General features: G+C 38.8%; 1 protein-coding gene across 4 annotated transcripts in view; it reads left to right on the top strand.

Annotated features, from left to right (window-relative positions):
- Positions 1 to 16,970, top strand: part of KCNH7 (potassium voltage-gated channel subfamily H member 7) — a 488,226-nt gene that overhangs the window by 343,311 nt on the left and 127,945 nt on the right. The gene's annotated exons all lie outside the window — the stretch shown is intronic.

Below are 16,970 nucleotides of genomic sequence, written 5' to 3'. Positions count from 1 at the left end.
TTTCAAAAAAATATTGCATGTTGAACTAAGAAGGTACTCTCTAGCAGGAGTCATGCTTTTAAGAACAGAGAAAAATGATTTGTACTTATTATATCAAAATACCAATCAAAGCAGTACCTAGCTTTTGCTACAACGCACTTACATTGTCCAGAATTCATGACTCTCAAATTTGTGTTGAGTAAACAGGTGTTTCTTTTTCCTTACAAATTACTAAATAAATTTGCTTAGCAAACCTTTTCATAAACTGTCACAATATAAAGGTAAACTTGACCCCAATCTATATGCCAAGCATTGAAGATTTGGAATAAAGTTATTATGTAATTATAATCACTCCAAACAATACTATAATAATTTGTAAATAACCTCTTTGTGTGAGCTGATAGCTATGTAAAGACCATGAGTCAGTAAATGGACCTGAGCAGTCTCTATCTGAGATGGGAAGTTATACATGCCGTATTCTGATTATACTTTAATATTTACATAGTAATGAGGCTTTTTATACCCTTGGCACTTTGTTCTTCTTAACTTAGTAAACTTCACAATGGTACATGAAGAGTCTACTGTACTGGCACTGTTTTGATAGCTTCAAATTTTATTTGCAATTGCTTTTACCTTAAAAATTCTGTTATTTGTAGACAGTAACCCTCATGTGGATGTATAGAAATTAAGAGATGTCAGAAACTTCACAGAAGACTGGTTGCAAATACTTGGGTCAGGGCTCTGGCAGCAGCTTAAGTGAGTGAGGCAGTCGGGGCAGTTCGGGGGGAGAGGAGGATGCGGGAACTCCAGAGCACGGGACCCTCTAATGGTGTGGCCACGCAGGAGTATAGGAGACTGTTCTGTGTGGCGTGGGCCCAGCTCCCACTCAATAAGGCCAGTGGGGAGCAATGTCCAGCACGCAGGACACACGCCCATGGATAGGTTCTCCCGTGGGGAATCAGGCCTGCATTGTACCTAGGCCACTATGAGACTTGCTTTTGCTAAAACTCCCCCACCCTGAATTGAGGCAGCAAACGTTTACTGCACATCTTTAAAGTAACTTCCTAAAATCTATGCCAAACCTTCCAAGGACAAGTGTAACCAGTTTAACCACTTTTCCCTTTACATTTGCAAATATCCTTCCTCTTTTATGTAATTAGCAACATCCTCTCCTTTGTTTTCTGTAGAACCTGTGCATAGTAAATGAGGACCATCCTCAATGTAATGTGCCCAGAAAAGCAATAAAAGCCTGTCAAAGCAAGAGTTGAGGTGCTCTCCTCTAGAGAGAATAGCTGTGTCGTCCCTTTTCCTCTACAGGACTCATTAGTCCCTGTGAGTTTGTCTCGTCTCAGCCACAACACACGGATCCCATGGGCCAGGATCCGCATCACAGGAGTGCTGCCCAATGTTTCCAAATCTTCCAGTGTTAAAAAGATGCTGGGAACCCAGGATTTATGATAAATTCTTAATTTCTAAAAGTTGGCAAACTTACTCAAAATACTCTTTAGGCCAAACTAAACACACCATGAGGCCTGTGGGCAGGAAAGTGTTATCTTTGCACAGCTTTTACACGCTTGGTTCACCACACAGCCCCCTATCCCGTCACATTCGCCAGGCCCACTGGGCCGGGAAAGGTGATACCAGGGTGGATCAGAGGTGGGACCTACCCCCTTTGGGGTCTTTCTAAGCCTGATGAGAGGGAAAATATTTATATTAAAGCCATAATTAAATCATTTTAATAAAGATATAGGAACTCAGAGGGGAAAAAAGAGATAAGATGGGACATTTAAACTAGATCTAGAAGCTTATTTATCAAACTGGGTAGTAAATGATGTCTAGGAGCATAACTTGGAGTCACAGACTCCGTGTTTTAATTCTGGCTAAGTCATTCATTGCATGCCATGAAAACAGGTACCATTTATCATGTGACATTGAGGCAAGTTTTAGTGATGGCAAAACTTATTTCTCAGTGTTGATTTAAGAATTAAATAGAATAATGTGTTAAAAGTGTTCATCAGTGGTAAGAACATAACAATTAATTTCAGACATTATTCTGAACATTGTTTTGTATAAATTCCCCTCTGCCCTCCTCACCATCTCTGCAGGATCCTTTTATTCCTATATTGCCAGGGCTAGCAGGACACTTGGCAGAGTGGGGTTCATGAAATATTTATGGAAGGAAAGAAGGAAGGAAGGAAGGAAGGAAGGAAGGGAGGGAGGGAGGGAGGGAGGGAGGGAGGGAGGGAGGGAGGGAGAGAGGGAGAGAGGGAGGAAGGAAGGGAGGACAGGAGAGAGAAGGGAAGGAAAGGGAGAGGGAAGGGAAGGGAAAGGAAGGGAAGGGAAGGGAAGGGAAGGGAAGGGAAGGGAAGGGAAGGGAAGGGAAGGGAAGGGAAGGGAAGGGAAGGGAAGGGAAGGGAAGGGAAGGCAAAGTTGGTGAAGTGAACAAGGTAGGGGGTGAGAATCCCAGGTAGAAAAAACAGCAAGAACACACTTTGAAGGGGCACAAAAGCCCATGTGTCTTATGAGAACAGGTGGTTTCCAGAGTCAGAGTGAGACAAGGCCAGGAGCTTGTCATAGGTCAGGGAGCTACTGAAACTGTCCCCTCTAGAGTGTTCTTTAGTACCTTTTTCACATAAGTTCCTTGGGGTTTCAGTAAAATGCAATAGCTACCATCAAGACCATTATTTTAAGGTCTCATGCCTTCTCCTTAAATCCCTCCAACTTTTGTATTTAGCTTCATAATATTACAGTATTTGTTTTAACATTTAAAAAAATGTTTAAACTGCTCATCACTGAGGGAATCAAAGGCCCACAGAAATACCCCATAGTTTTCCTATAGCTTCTGATACTTCACCCAAATCATGGAGTGTCCCTCTCCACAATCTTCAAAGTACCCTAATTGGATAAGTATGATGCAGGCAAAAAAGCTTTTTAAGTCATTGGAAGATTAGACTTGGTTCTGATCTTCCAACCTAAATTGATAGGAAGGAGATTCTAGAGACAGAACAGTTAAGTGGCTGGCTATAGCTCTGGCCAGAAATGGTGAGGGACTGGAAAAAGGATAAGACAGACAACTAGAAAGAAGAGATCAATAGGAACGCTCTATCTTCTTTCTAGTGCCTACTTTAACTCTTAGTAACAAACCTCCCGATTTTCCACAGAGCATACCAAACAAGATAGAGACCAAATACTGAGAAATTGAGAAATTCCTCCTGCAGATATAGCCTCCGGAAATTTTGTTTAAGTGCTTGAAAGGAGGGCGATCCTATAAATGTTTTCTCATTCGGTGTGGTGAAGGTTCCTTATCATGGCTCTCTCTGGAATTCCCATATTCACAACATGTAACATCTTTTGCCTCCTAGTTCCTAAAAATAACTTGTAATAACCCAAAGACTTTATTATTCCCTTTGCTGGCCTGTGTGGAAATTCTCCTTGTCTAGATATTCACAACACATTTGCTATAAGCAAGCAGCAGTCTTTTCTATATTGAATGTTCTTATTTGTTTTATTCCCTTAGTACATTTGGAATAATCCTTTCTTCAAAAGTTATCAGGATTTTGTTTACAGATCATCCAACAGTGAGTTTTAAATGCTCCTCTAAGCACACACAATAGAGCAGACATCAAAAAAAATAAAAAGACATACATGAAAGTAACATTGATTTCTATTCATGTTATGCTCTCTCCCCTTTTGGGTCCCATCTCTATTATACACTGGCTAACTTCTAATTAGCCAATTAGCTATTTGCCTCCCTAGGTAGAGTGAGCTTCTTCAGAGTAAAGACTATGTTCTCATTCATTCATTCACCCATGCATTTATGCATTCACTTGTTTATTCACTCAACAAGCATGTATTGATAGCCAGTATGTACAGTGCTAAGTTCTGGCAATTAAAAGGCAAATTCTCTACCTTTGAGAAGTGAGCAAGACAGGCAAGTACAATACATAGCCATTAATTACAAAGCAGTGTGAAGTATTTCACTATAGGTATACTCAGTGCAGAGGGTGCTGGGAGAGGAAGCATTGCCCATATTGGGAGTTTGTGGTAGTACTTGGGGAATATAAACTCTTAGATGAGTTTTGAAGCTTGAGAGGTTTCCAAGGTTATGGATTAGAATCTGGAGTGGGCTACCCTTGGGGAACTATGAGTATCAATGAATGAGTGAAGCATGAAATATTTGTATCACTAGTACATAGCATAATACACAACACTTAAGAAGAATCCTAAAAGATTCAGAAATTGACTACTGAAGGTATTGGAGAGAATTAAGCAAGAGTAAACCTATGGGTCAAAAATACCTAAATCAAGTGCCTGCCTTCTAAATTCTCTCCTAGACAAGATTTTTATTCTTTCGTTGTTTTAGGTCCAGAGACCCATTCATTATTGGCTGTTTTTACAGCACAAACTTGTGGACTCCATCAGCTTTTTTTGTCATAGTCCATCTGACCTTCTCAATTCATTAGAAAAAATAGACAATAACTCTCAGAAGGTGTGGATTTTTAAATCTTATCTACAATCCAACTGGTACAGACTGATGTGTATAAGGTGTACCACAGGGAGGCAAGGCCTTGGTTGGCCAGTTCCTACCAAATTCAGGGAAGTCATAGGAAGAAAACAATGAATTGGAAGGAAACTTGAATAGAAAACAAAGGTCTACTTTTACTATTCATTTGTGGTTCTGGATTGACAATCAAATCATTCATTATATCTGCCTTCGTTTAAATAAAGTAAACCAAATTTTGCACTCTTGTATGATTTCATTATTCCTAATCTAGTTCTAGTTCCAGTTCAAATGTTATGATAATATTTGTGATAAATAGATTGTATCATTGTGTTGTCCTGTTCAGCTTTTACAAATTAGTATTATGTCAGTCTCCTTGGATATGTAGTAGATCATCGGAAGAGTTTATAAGGTGACAGCACTGTGGATTCCAAAGCTTCACTGGCCAGTCACGTGAGATTGTATTAGTCAATGCTGTAACACAGAGCAAGTTGCAGAGTCCAACCAAAACCACCTTAACCCATTTCCCGTTTGCCCCAAGAATACTCCCTGGTTATGCCTGCAGCTGCAGTGTTTACTCCAATATTAACTAACCTTACCCCCAAAGTTTGCCACGAAATATCTCACTTTTATTATTATTTTTGCATCACTCTAGTATATCGATAGTCTTTGGAAACAAATGACATCATTCTATCTATAGCATTCTGTTTTTAGTAGTGGTATTTACTTTTTTTTTCTAACTGGGCAATGGGTAAAGCAAAAAATAAAAGGAGGAGGAACAGTTTATTGGATCACAAAAAGACCCTAAAAGTGCAGGGGCGGGTCTGCTTTGTGGCATGTCTGCATTCCTAAATTGATCAGCTAATCACATTCTTCCTGTCAGTAATGCCCTCTTCCATATTGACCTCACTACGCATCTGATGGAAGCAGGACCCTCTCTCCTGTCTCAGTACTCACAGCTGGTGATTTGTTAAGAATGGCCTTCTGCCCTCTAGTGTCCATATCATTCCTGAGAAAGTGGGCTCTGACTGGCCAGCTTGAGTCCTGTGCTCATCCACTCACCCTTGTGGTACAAGAAGTATAGTGCCTTGACTGACAACCACACCAGAAAAATTCACTGGGGAAGGAGTGCCACTGAGGAAGAACAAACAGTGGTCCATTGCAAAGATGAAGATAGGAATTCAGTTTAACAGTGTTTCTCTCCATCTCTCCCCGCCCTCATCTCTCTCTCTCTCCCTCCGTCCCTCTCTCTCTCTCTCTCTCTCTCTCTCACACACACACACACACACACACACACACACACACACACTGAATATGCATTAAGTGCTGAGGAGGCACTAGAGACACAAAAGTATAAAACCTAGTACCAATAATCAAGGGGTTTTAAATGACTTGGAGAAACACTATATAACAGTCCATAATAACAACATTTACAAATGCTAATATAATAAATGCTACAAAATCATATCATGAAACTAAGGGTAATTTGAGGGGTTTCTTAAGACTCTGTACTGGTCAAACTGTGACCAAATAGTTCTACCATTTATTACTTTATTACTTAAGAGAAATTCCTGGTAACCCATATCGGGATCCTATGAGGGAGCCTAAATGAACAGATTTTAATCTGGAGAAAAGATGATGGGAAAGAGATTTACTACTAGTCCACAAGTATAGTTTTCCTATAGCTTCACTAAGGAGAGTACTTAAAAAAATTAGTTTGGGGAATAATCACAAAGAGACTTCAGTCATAAGAAAAAATTTCTGATTGTATAAAACACCATATAATCTTGAAATCTATATAGAACTTTAAAGCCAAAATAGACTCCCATTATTTTGGAATCGTTTAAGTATATTATTGTCATAAAAATAGAATTATGATAGATTTAATAATAGCCGACATTGATTGAGCGTTTCCTATGTGCCAGGCGCTATGCTAAGTGGTTTGATAGATTATCAATTTGAATCCACAGAGCAGTTCTATGAGTTGGTACTATTATTATCATCTCCATTTCATAGAGAGGGAATCAAGCTTAGAGAGAAGAAGCAACTGGCCCAGGTCACACAGTTAATGATGGAGTAGCTTCAAACAGGCCATCTGATTCCAAACGTGAAGTTCTTAACCTCTAAAGGACAACCTCTCTATAATTCGTCTGCTTCCCTATCTTTTCCCTAAATCTAATCATAAATTAGCATGGCATTTGAACATACATGTAACATATGGCTGTATGGTAAAATGTCATACTCTGAAAGTTTAGTAGTAACTAATTAGAAAAGTGAGTGTAGAGATAAACAGGAAGAGAATGTGGTAGATTTTCTCTAAAACTCCTCAAACTCTTCAAAAAGCTGAATAAAACCATCCTTAACAGGGAGCTTCATTTCAGCATTATCTCTTGTTTAAGGTTATATCCCATTTTTATTATGCTGATTTTAGATTAGGATGGAGGGATTTTGAATTTTGTTGATGGCATGCCGCTCTGTTGAGAGAAAGGTAAAATTACACTGGTCACTCACACAAAGAAAGGTTTAGCCCTGGCTGGCGTAACTCGGTGCATTGAGCACAGGCTGTAAACCAAAGGGTTGCCGGTTGATATCTAGTCAGAGCACATGCCTGCGTTGCGGGCCAGGTCTCTCGTAGGGGGTGGGTGAGAAGCAACCACACAGTGATAGTTCTCTCCCTCTCTTTCTCCTTCCCTTCCCCCTTCTCTAAAAATAAATAAATAAAGTCTTAAAAAAAAGATAAGTTTAAAGATTATGGCTTTTTATTTTCCACTCAATTTTGTCCATTATAAGTATGCTCATTATCACTTCATAGAATTCAATGACTCTCAATTTATATTAATTTTGAAAGAACTCTAAAACAGTATTTATAATTTAGTATGTCTTCAGAAATAGGGATTGATTTATAAAGAAGAGACAGCACTGATTTCATTTAATCACCTAATGTTTAAAATCATAAATGTTTGCAAATTTTGTACATCAATTTTACCTTAATAAGCTAAAAAAATATTGATTATTGTTACCATACTACTTCCACACTGCGCTGGCCCTGCCCCAGCTTGGTGCAGGACCTTTTGCGTGTCAGGTGACCTCCAGGTTGTTGACTTGTGTGGGAAAATATCAGGTGAAAGTGAGAGTTAAGTTATTAACTTGAGGCAGTGAGGCTTAGGAAGGCGCCCTGGAAACAGGATCAGAGTTAAATTAAGCCCGGATGAGCTGCTGCTGCCCATTGCTCCCCTGTTTGTAAGTCTCATTTGGGACCCTTAGAGCTTAGGATAAAAGAAGCAAAGTACACGCCTGAGGAAAGGGAGGCATTGGCGTGCTCAGAGAAGGTAACGAATGCTGGTGTCCTTTGTCTTGTGGGTTTTATCTATTTTCTATAGGTGGGAATTTTAGGGAAGGTCCCAGGGGAAGACCTCAACAGAATAGTCATTAGACCTCCAGGTGTGTCATTTAGTATGCTGATGTGTCAAAATGAGTGTATAGTGGGGTCAGGGGTCATTCTCTGGTCAGTTTTACCTCTATTTTGAATTAGTCTGTCTCTGATTGGCTTTTTGTTATCTCTCTCCCTGACTAAGGTGATTTGAATCATTTGCTCTTAGTTATCTTTGTTTAGAGAGGATAGATTTAGACCTCCAGCTCTTAGGGTGGGGAGGACAGAGTCTAGTGTTATATCAGCTGGCTGTTAATTGCTCAGCCATTCAGGCCATTTGTTCAACCATTGTCTCAGTTTCCTCATTCCACTTGCCAGGGAATTTTCCCAGTTTCTTACTAACCTGCCTCATCATCTCAGGCTTAATAGCACAAAATTTCTTAATTCTTGCAATAGTTTCAAACTGAATAAACTTCCTTCAATGACAATATTTAAAAACGTCTTCTAGATACAGCTGCAAATTAAAAGTGGTCTTATATATAGCAATACTTTACAACAATAATATCATTGTAATTCTGACTCCAGTCCAGATTCTGATACCAGCTGGATGCCCTACACCTCAGTTCTGACACTATCTACCTGGTTATAACATCAGATGGCACAGTCTAAGGGCTCAGTCAATGAGACTGCCCCCACTTCAGACGCCCCTTGCAAGTCCAGGTTGTCACCTGTGCTTCTGACCAACTGTCTATAACTTGAAGGTTGTCAGGACCTCATCCTTGGGTTTAATTAATTTGCTAGAACAACTCACAGAACCCAGGAAACCTGTTTACTAACTAGATTGCCAATTTATTATGAAGGATATTCAAGGATAGGAATCAACAGCCAGATGAAGACATACATGGGGTGAGGTCCTGAAAAAAGGAGCTTCTGTTCCCATGTCATTTGTGTCCCCTCCTTTGGGGGGTTTTTATGGAGACTTGATTACCTAGACATGATTGATTAGTTCATTGGCCATTGTTGATGACTTTAACCTCGAGCCCCTCTCCTCACCCTGTAGATAAAAAGGTGGAACTGAAAATGCCAGCCCTCTAGTTTCTTAGTTGGTACCTCTAATAGTCAGCACCTACCATGTTGTGATTTAGGGGCTTTTCAAAGGTCACACCATTAACATAACAAAAGACACCTTTATCTCTTCCAGAGGTTTAAGCATTCTGTTTCTGTTTGGGAAACAAGGAGCTTAGACCAAATATGGTTATAATAAGTCACAATCATGAACTTAAAATTACACTTAATTTAAAAGTTTATTTTTCAACAGTTATTTTTTATCAAACCTCATTGATTCTCACTCTTGCAAATACAAAAAACAAAATTCACAACACTTCTCCAGGATGATTTAAATGTTTTTCTAAACTTCATTTTTTGCCTAACCTAAATATCAAGCAAACCTCAATAAAACTGTAAAGATCATCTTGAACTCCCAAAGATAGTAATAATCACAAAATTCCATATTAAATTTGAAATGCAATAGAAGTTCAAAATTGCCTTTGAACACTTCCAATTTAATATAACATTAGTTTTATATCCATTATCTTACTAATGTTTATAGAATGCCATCAAACTTGGCTTAGCAAAACAGAAATCCCCATTCAATGTTTTCCCCATAGTCCAAATTTGGTCTATGTCCATTTATACAAATTGAAATGAAAAACAATATAAATAGATGACGCAAGTACAAGAAAAACATTCATCAGGACAATTATGGATTCAATATTTGTGAGTGCTTACTAAAAGTAAGTCAAAATGTTGTCAATGTAAGAAACAACCAAACCTGTAAGGAACTTTTATAAAAGTTTATTTGAGCCAAACTGATGTGACATATGTCAAGAAGCAAGACCTCAAATGCTCTAGAGAATAACGGTTTTGCAGTTTTTTTAATACATTTTAAATTAAGGAGGGAATGTAAGGAAGATTACACAAAGATGGGAGGAAGCAATTTGGGGAATTATAGGATAGTTCAGCTTATGTGGTCTCTTGGTGGGTCTGAAAGGGGGCACTTCAAGGGTGTGCCTACCTAGATGCACAGGAACAGCAAGCAGAGCTTCCTTAAGAAAATAAGCCTTTTACTAAAGAAGTTATATGCCTGATGCATAACTATCCATCATGACCTGCCCAGTTAGGAATTTCTGAACAGATTACCCTGTGAGGTTACTTTCCATAGAATCCCTCTTTTCATCCATGGTGTTATGTCCAGTGGTGATACAAAAATGTTTAAGTCGAGGTTCTTGCCTTTAAGTGCCTTTGAATTAGTACAAAGCTTTGATCTTTGAGATCCTTTTTCTCTGGAAAATAAATATATTGTATAATTTTCCCAATAATAAAGAATAGATAGAAAGTAACTATAGACATTTAGGTAGCAATTGATCAAGGCAAAATTGTCATATGCTATATGAGGTCTGTCGGGAAAAGGTCCAGCCTTTGTTAATATAACGAGAACAGCTTGTGCCACATCAGTGTAACCTGGTAGCCAAGGAGAGTGGACTGGAATGTGCACATGTGAACAGTGACAACTTCACTGTACTAGTCAGTGAGGCCAGTAGACACCATTGAGTGAGCATGTGTACTGTGTGCCTGTCACATTCAAAGTGACAGCAAGTAGAGCAATGAATCAGCACCAAATTTTGCATTAAGCTTGAACATTCCTCTATGGAAACTACTGGATGGTTCAGAAGGCTTTGGGGGAAGATGCAATAACTGCTGTGCGAATAAAATGTGGCACAAATGCTTCAAAGATGGCCAAGAATCTGTTGAAAGTGATCCTTATTCTGGAAGGCCTACAACAGCCAGAACACCTGAGAATATTGAACTTGTACAGGCTGCAATCAACAAAGATCATCGACTTACAGTGCAAGAACTAGAAGCAGGTCTAGGAATGCCAAAAACTACTGTGTCTGAGATTTCAGTGCAGGATCTTAGCATGAAATGTGTGATGGCAAAATTTGTTCCATGGCTTCTGCTACCAGAGCAGAAGGAACATCGTGCTGCAGTTGGAGAACTGTGTGAGGTCCCAAGGTGTCTACTTCGAAGGGGCCTGAGGCATCATTGTCCTATGTATGATATTTCCCATATCTTGTATCTTCTTCAATAAATATCTCTATTTTTCATATGAAATGACTGGCTACTTTCTGGTCAGACCTTATATACATATTAAATATAAAATAAGGATTTTCATTACTTTGAAAAGGGAAGTATGTGATTCTAAAAAGCAAGGAGTTACTTTTCTGTTTTTACTAAATATTATATGTATATTAAAACTGACCATCACCTGCTAACATATATTCTAAATTAAAATAAAATTTCATTTCAATTTAAATCACCTTAATTAGTTCACAAGTGATACTTATCCATACTTTAGGTGATAAAAGAAAGTATCCCTATGGAAACCTGATCGCCACTGACTCAGAGCCATGGCTTGTAGGGAGAGCCTGTATGTATAATTGCTTTTAATAGTTTTGTACATTCATCACACAGTTTTAAGTGCAGGGAAGGAAAAAAAAATCCTTCTTTAAAAGTTCTTTCAGCCAAAGAAACAAGTTGAAAATAGATGCTTGAAGTAAAAAAGTAAAAAATGAGTGGTCAGAAGAGACCAGTAAAAATAATTTAGTTTAGCTACCTAGCAATTGTCTGGTTGCTATGGCAATAGGGACAAAAGAAGATTGCAGATACGTGTTACCAAGATGATTCAGTTTTGATCCCCCCAGTTAGTGTGCGCCTTGGGTTAAAGTCAGACCCAGGAACAGAAAGAACATACTGGAGGGAGAGTTTCTTTGCTCATTTGCCCTCGCAGCCTAGAGGTTGGGACAAACATAGTACAAGGTGAGTTGCCTAATAAAATCGGGCAGTGCAGTAAGTTTTCTGTGATCTACAGTATGAGAATCATGCAAAAGATTTTTTATCAGATATGGAAATCCAGAGCATGCATGGCATTTTCACACACCCAAGCAGCCCAAGGTCTGGTACTTTTAAATGACTATGATCTATTCTTTGAGTCAGGAAGTGAATTCAACTATGGAATATTATTTACATGAAAATCTCAAATAAGGAAGTAAAATAAAATAAAATAATAAAATAATAAAATAAAAAGGTCCCATACTTCTGGCAAAGATGGAGGCATAGGTGATACACTTTGCCTCCTCATACAACCAAAAGAAGGACAACAACAAATTAAAAAAAAAAAACAAACCCAGAACTGCCAGAAAATTGAATTGTATGGAAGTACAACAACCAAGGAGTTAAAGAAGAAACATTCACCCAGAATGGTAGGAGGAGTGGAGACAGGCAGCAGGGCAGAGAGGATGTGTGACAAGAAGGCAGCTAGAGGACCATATGGGTGAGGCAGCAGCTGGCAGTCCCACATCTGTGTGTGGATGAACCAGGAGGAACAACTGGGGAATAAGACAGACTGAGAAACCCAGGGTTCCAGCACAAGGAAATAAGGCCTCAAAACTTTTGGCTGTAAAAACCTGTGGGGGTTGCAGTGGCAGGGGAAACTCCCAGCCTCACAGGAGAGTTCATTGGAGAGACCCACACAGTCCTAGAATATACACAAACTCACCCACCCTGGCATGAGCACCAGAAAGGCTCAATTTGCTTGTGGGTAGAGTACGAAGTGACTGGAAGCTGGTGGAGAGCCAAGCAAGCAGCATTGTTCCCTCTCTGACCCCTCCCCTACATACAGCACTACCATGCAGCCATGTGGGTTGCCCCACCCTGGTGAATACATATGGCTCTACCCCTTACAATGTGACAGGTGCACCTAAACAAAGAAATATGGCCCAAATGAAAGAACAGATCAAAATTCCAGAAAAAGAACTAAGCAACAAGGAGATAGCCAACCTATCAGATGCAGAGTTCAAAACACTGGTAGTCAGGATGCTCACAGAAATGATTGAGTATGTTTGTGAAATTGAGGAAAAAGTGAAGGCTATACAAAGTGAAATAGAGAAAAATATATGGGGAACCAACAGAGAAGGGAAGGAAAGTGGGGCTCAAATCAACGATTTGGAGCAGAAGGAAGAAATAAACACTCAACCAGAACAGAATGAAGAAACAAGAATTCAAAAAAATGAAAGGCTTAGGAACCTCCAGGAAAACTTTAAAGGTTCCAATATCCAAATCATAGGGGTGCCAGAGGGAGAAGAGGAAGAGCAAGAAATGGAAAACTTATGTGAAAAAATAATGAAGGAGAAATTCCCCAATCTGCTGAAGGAAATAAACTTCTCCAAAGTCCAGGAAGCTCAGAGAGTCCCAAAGAAATTGGACCCAAGGAAGCACACAGCAAGGCACATCATAATTACATTACCCAAGATTAACAATAAGGAGAGAATCTTAAAAGCAGCAAAAGGAAAGGAGACAGTTACCTACAAAAGAGTTCCCATAAGACTATCAGCTGATTTCTCAAAAGAAACCTTATAGGCAAGAAGGGGCTAAAAAAGAAGTATTCAAAGTCATGAAAGGCAAGGACCTACATCCAAGATTACTCTATCCAGCAACAATATCATTTAGAATGGAAGGGCAGAGAAAGCGCTTCCCAGATAAGCTCAAGTTAAAGGAGTTCATCATCACCAAGCCCTTATTATATGAGATATTAAAGGGACTTATCTAAGAAAAAGAAGAAGATCAAAACTATGAACAGTTAAATGACAACAAACACGACTATCAACAACTGAACCTAAAAAAAAAAAAAATACAAGTAAGCAAACAACTAGAACAGGAACAGAATCACAGAAATGGAGATTACATGGAGGATTTTCAGATGGGGGAGAAGGGGGGAGAATGAGGGGAAAGGTACAGTGAATAAAAAGTATAAATCATAGGTACAAAAATAGACAGGGGGAGGTTAAGAATAGTGTAAGAAATGGAGAAGCCAAAGAACTTATCTGTATGACCCATAGATATGAAACAAGGAGGGGTAATGCTGGTGGGGTGCAAGGCAGAGGGGAATAAAGGGGAGAAAAAAATGGAACAACTGTAATAGCATAATCAATAAATTATACTTTAACAACCAACAACAACAACAACAAAAAGTCCCATAGGTTATATGGCTGGTTTAATGGCAGGTAATATATTTTTCCCTCTTGCTCTACTTATCTGCCTTACCTGAAGCACATTTATAATGAAAACTATGTAATTTGAGATTAAACCCTCTAAAACTCAATTGCTTTTAAAAAGTTCATTTAAAAGCAGTTAATCTTCACAGAATTTTTAAATTCAATTGAGATATCATCCTCCCTACGTTTTTTCAAAAATTTCCTGATCAACAGATTCTCTCCCCACCACACCACCTTCCATCCCCTGGAAATACAGTAAGTTTCACAGGAGCCTGAAGATTTTGAATTTTTAACAATCCCCTTTTCATTTGCAACCTCTGTTTCCACATTATTAAGGTCAGGCAAATTTGAGAAGCATGGGTGTTGCCCTTTCCTTTCATTCTGCAGTTAAAGAAGCTGAAAAGAGAACCCAGCAGAGATTTAGGTTTCCTATTTCTTCAGTGCTTATTGTATATTTTATCCTTTTCCGTAGACTTCTTAGAGTTATTTGGTTCAGTTGTACATTCTTATGATGTAATTACAATATTTTTTGTTAAAAAATACATGTTAATTCTTATTTATGCAAATCATATTGATTAACAGTCTTCCTTCAATGGGGGAGCTATTGTCACATCGAATTAAAGAAACAACCTTCCTCAAGAAGCAATCTCCACTGAGCAGAGTGCCTAGGCTGAGTGCTCTGAAGCACCTTCTGCAGGACAATGGTCTCCTAAGTGTTTCCCAGGGTGAAAGTTTTCTTTGCCAAATACTACCCACTCTCCCCAGAAATTAACCTGAGACATTAGCACATTAAAAGTTCTGAGAAGTACTAAATTAATCTATAAAACTTTTCTATACCTAATATTTCTCAAAGATATTTTATGATAAAAACTGTTTTCCCTGTCTGTTTCTCTTTAATACCTATCGTTATCCTAAGAACTCCTATTTGAGGGTACATTCGTTAGGAAATATTGGTCTAGACAATGCTTTTTCACAGATAACTGTGTGTACTGAATACTCAACTCAAACATAGATGTGAGAAATTTTTAAACTTTTTAAAAAGTTTTTATTTATTTATCTTTAGAGAGAGGGGAAGGAAAGGAGAAAGAGAGGGAGAGAAACATCAATCTGTAGTTGCCTTTTTCTTGCTCTCATCTGGGGACCTGGCCCACAACCCAGGCATGTGCCCTGACTGGGAATCGAACCAGCAACCATTTGGTTCACAGGCCGGCACTCAATCTATTTAGCCACATCAGCCAGGGCAGAAATGTTAAAACTTTTAAAAGAAAGAAGGTTGAGATAGGCGCGGGGTACAAGTGGTGAGAAGGAGATGGTACCTAATAATTCAGAAGGTCAAAACTTTAACCTTCTTCTCTTTTAGGTTCTGTGGATGGTCTAATAGTTAAAATGACATAAGACAGATTAATAGATGAAAAGCAAATTTTTGTGTATAGGAGCCCCAAAAACATGAAACCCAAAGATAGTCGAGCAATTGAGGCTTGTATGCCGTCCTGAGCTAAGGAGACGTGGTAGATGTCTGGGGCTTCCAAGGGAAAAGGACAAGAGGAGTAAATGTTTGGTAAACAAGTGTGTGACTTGCTACACGGATACACCCTTCTGATAAAAAGTTCACTTTGGTATTAGCTCTCTCCTGGTACAGGTCTGCTATTTTTTTTTAATGGTTTAGGCAATTAAGGGGAAGATAAACAGCTCTTACTGAGTCTGTTAGATTTTGATTGTCTTTGGCTCCAAATAAACCACATGCCAAAGTGGTACATTTTGGGGTCGACATATTCTGCTTCCCCTCAGTAAGAAGTACAATACACTACTCCTCATTGTTTTAAAGAAGCCCACTTAGTGTTTTTTTCTAACCATGTACCAAATATACAACTCAGAGCAGAAGGTGGAGAAAATGCCATCAACGTTTCCTGTTCTCTTTTAAATGCCATCTGTACTGCCTTTTGTGTTTGAAATATATCTATCACAAGTACACCAGTATTTTGAAGCCTACTCCTTTAGAATCACTTGGGTGGGAAGGGGAAAATGTAGGATGCCGGGTCATGGAGAAGACAAGTAAAAAGTGTCTAAATCTCTCTTCTGAGAGTACCATAGTTAAAGCCGCCCTTCTGCTATATTTCAATGGCCAGAGAGTTTAGAATAGACAACTCTTTTTCTGCCCCTTGTCCCAATGTCCTGAGATCGGTGGTACAAGGATGTACCAGCAATGGTAGGGACAGATGAGGTGGCGTGTGGTGTGAGGCAAACCAGGTTATATAAATATGTTATTTTTCTTTCTTCTTGGCTCTTCTATTTCCTTTTGGCATCTCACTTTTCCTTTTCAGTTGTGGCAGAAAATATTAAAAAATGGTCTGCAGCCAGGTCTAGTTCCTGGTGCCTGGTGATCTTTCTCACATTTGAAGTGAAGAATCAAGCTCACAAATCTCCACAACATTAGTTGGAGAACAGCCTTAATTTTCAGGTCATGGCGACAGCACTATGTGAAACTGAGTGAAGTCAAGGAATATAAAGAGTATATAACAGAGCGAAATATTCTAGCGTTGTTTTTTGGTTGACTGGCAGCCTCCAGTAGAGCTGTACAATTCTATTAAGTTATAATCCGTCATTTGTAAATTATGCCCATGGCTGTATCCATTATTCATGGGTTGGTACCAGAAAATAGTGATTGCAGGCCCCTAAATTCTACTACCTGCAGGCACCTGAATTACTTCCAAAACTGACTACTACCTCTTATTTATTTTCTAGAATTGTTAGGTCCTACCAGCCCACTTTGTGTTTCCAGTGAAGAAACACTTCTCTTTTCCCTTTCCTATATTTCCTTCCATAGAAATGAATGATAAATCCTAATAAAGAGAATGCTTTAATTCTAGTAAATAGATTCTAGTAAATTTAATTCTAGTAAATATCAAGCATGAGATTTCAGTATAAAGTTAACTAAAAAAAACCCAAAAAGGTATTTTCCAAAGAACAAGTATTGCCTCGCCCTCTGTACAGCCTGTTACTTGGCATGAGC

The sequence above is a fragment of the Desmodus rotundus genome, chromosome 2, assembly GCF_022682495.2.
Source record: "Desmodus rotundus isolate HL8 chromosome 2, HLdesRot8A.1, whole genome shotgun sequence".
Taxonomy (NCBI): domain Eukaryota; kingdom Metazoa; phylum Chordata; class Mammalia; order Chiroptera; family Phyllostomidae; genus Desmodus; species Desmodus rotundus.
The sequence above is the reverse complement of the archived record's forward strand: the minus strand, read 5'-3'. Positions and strand labels throughout refer to the sequence as shown.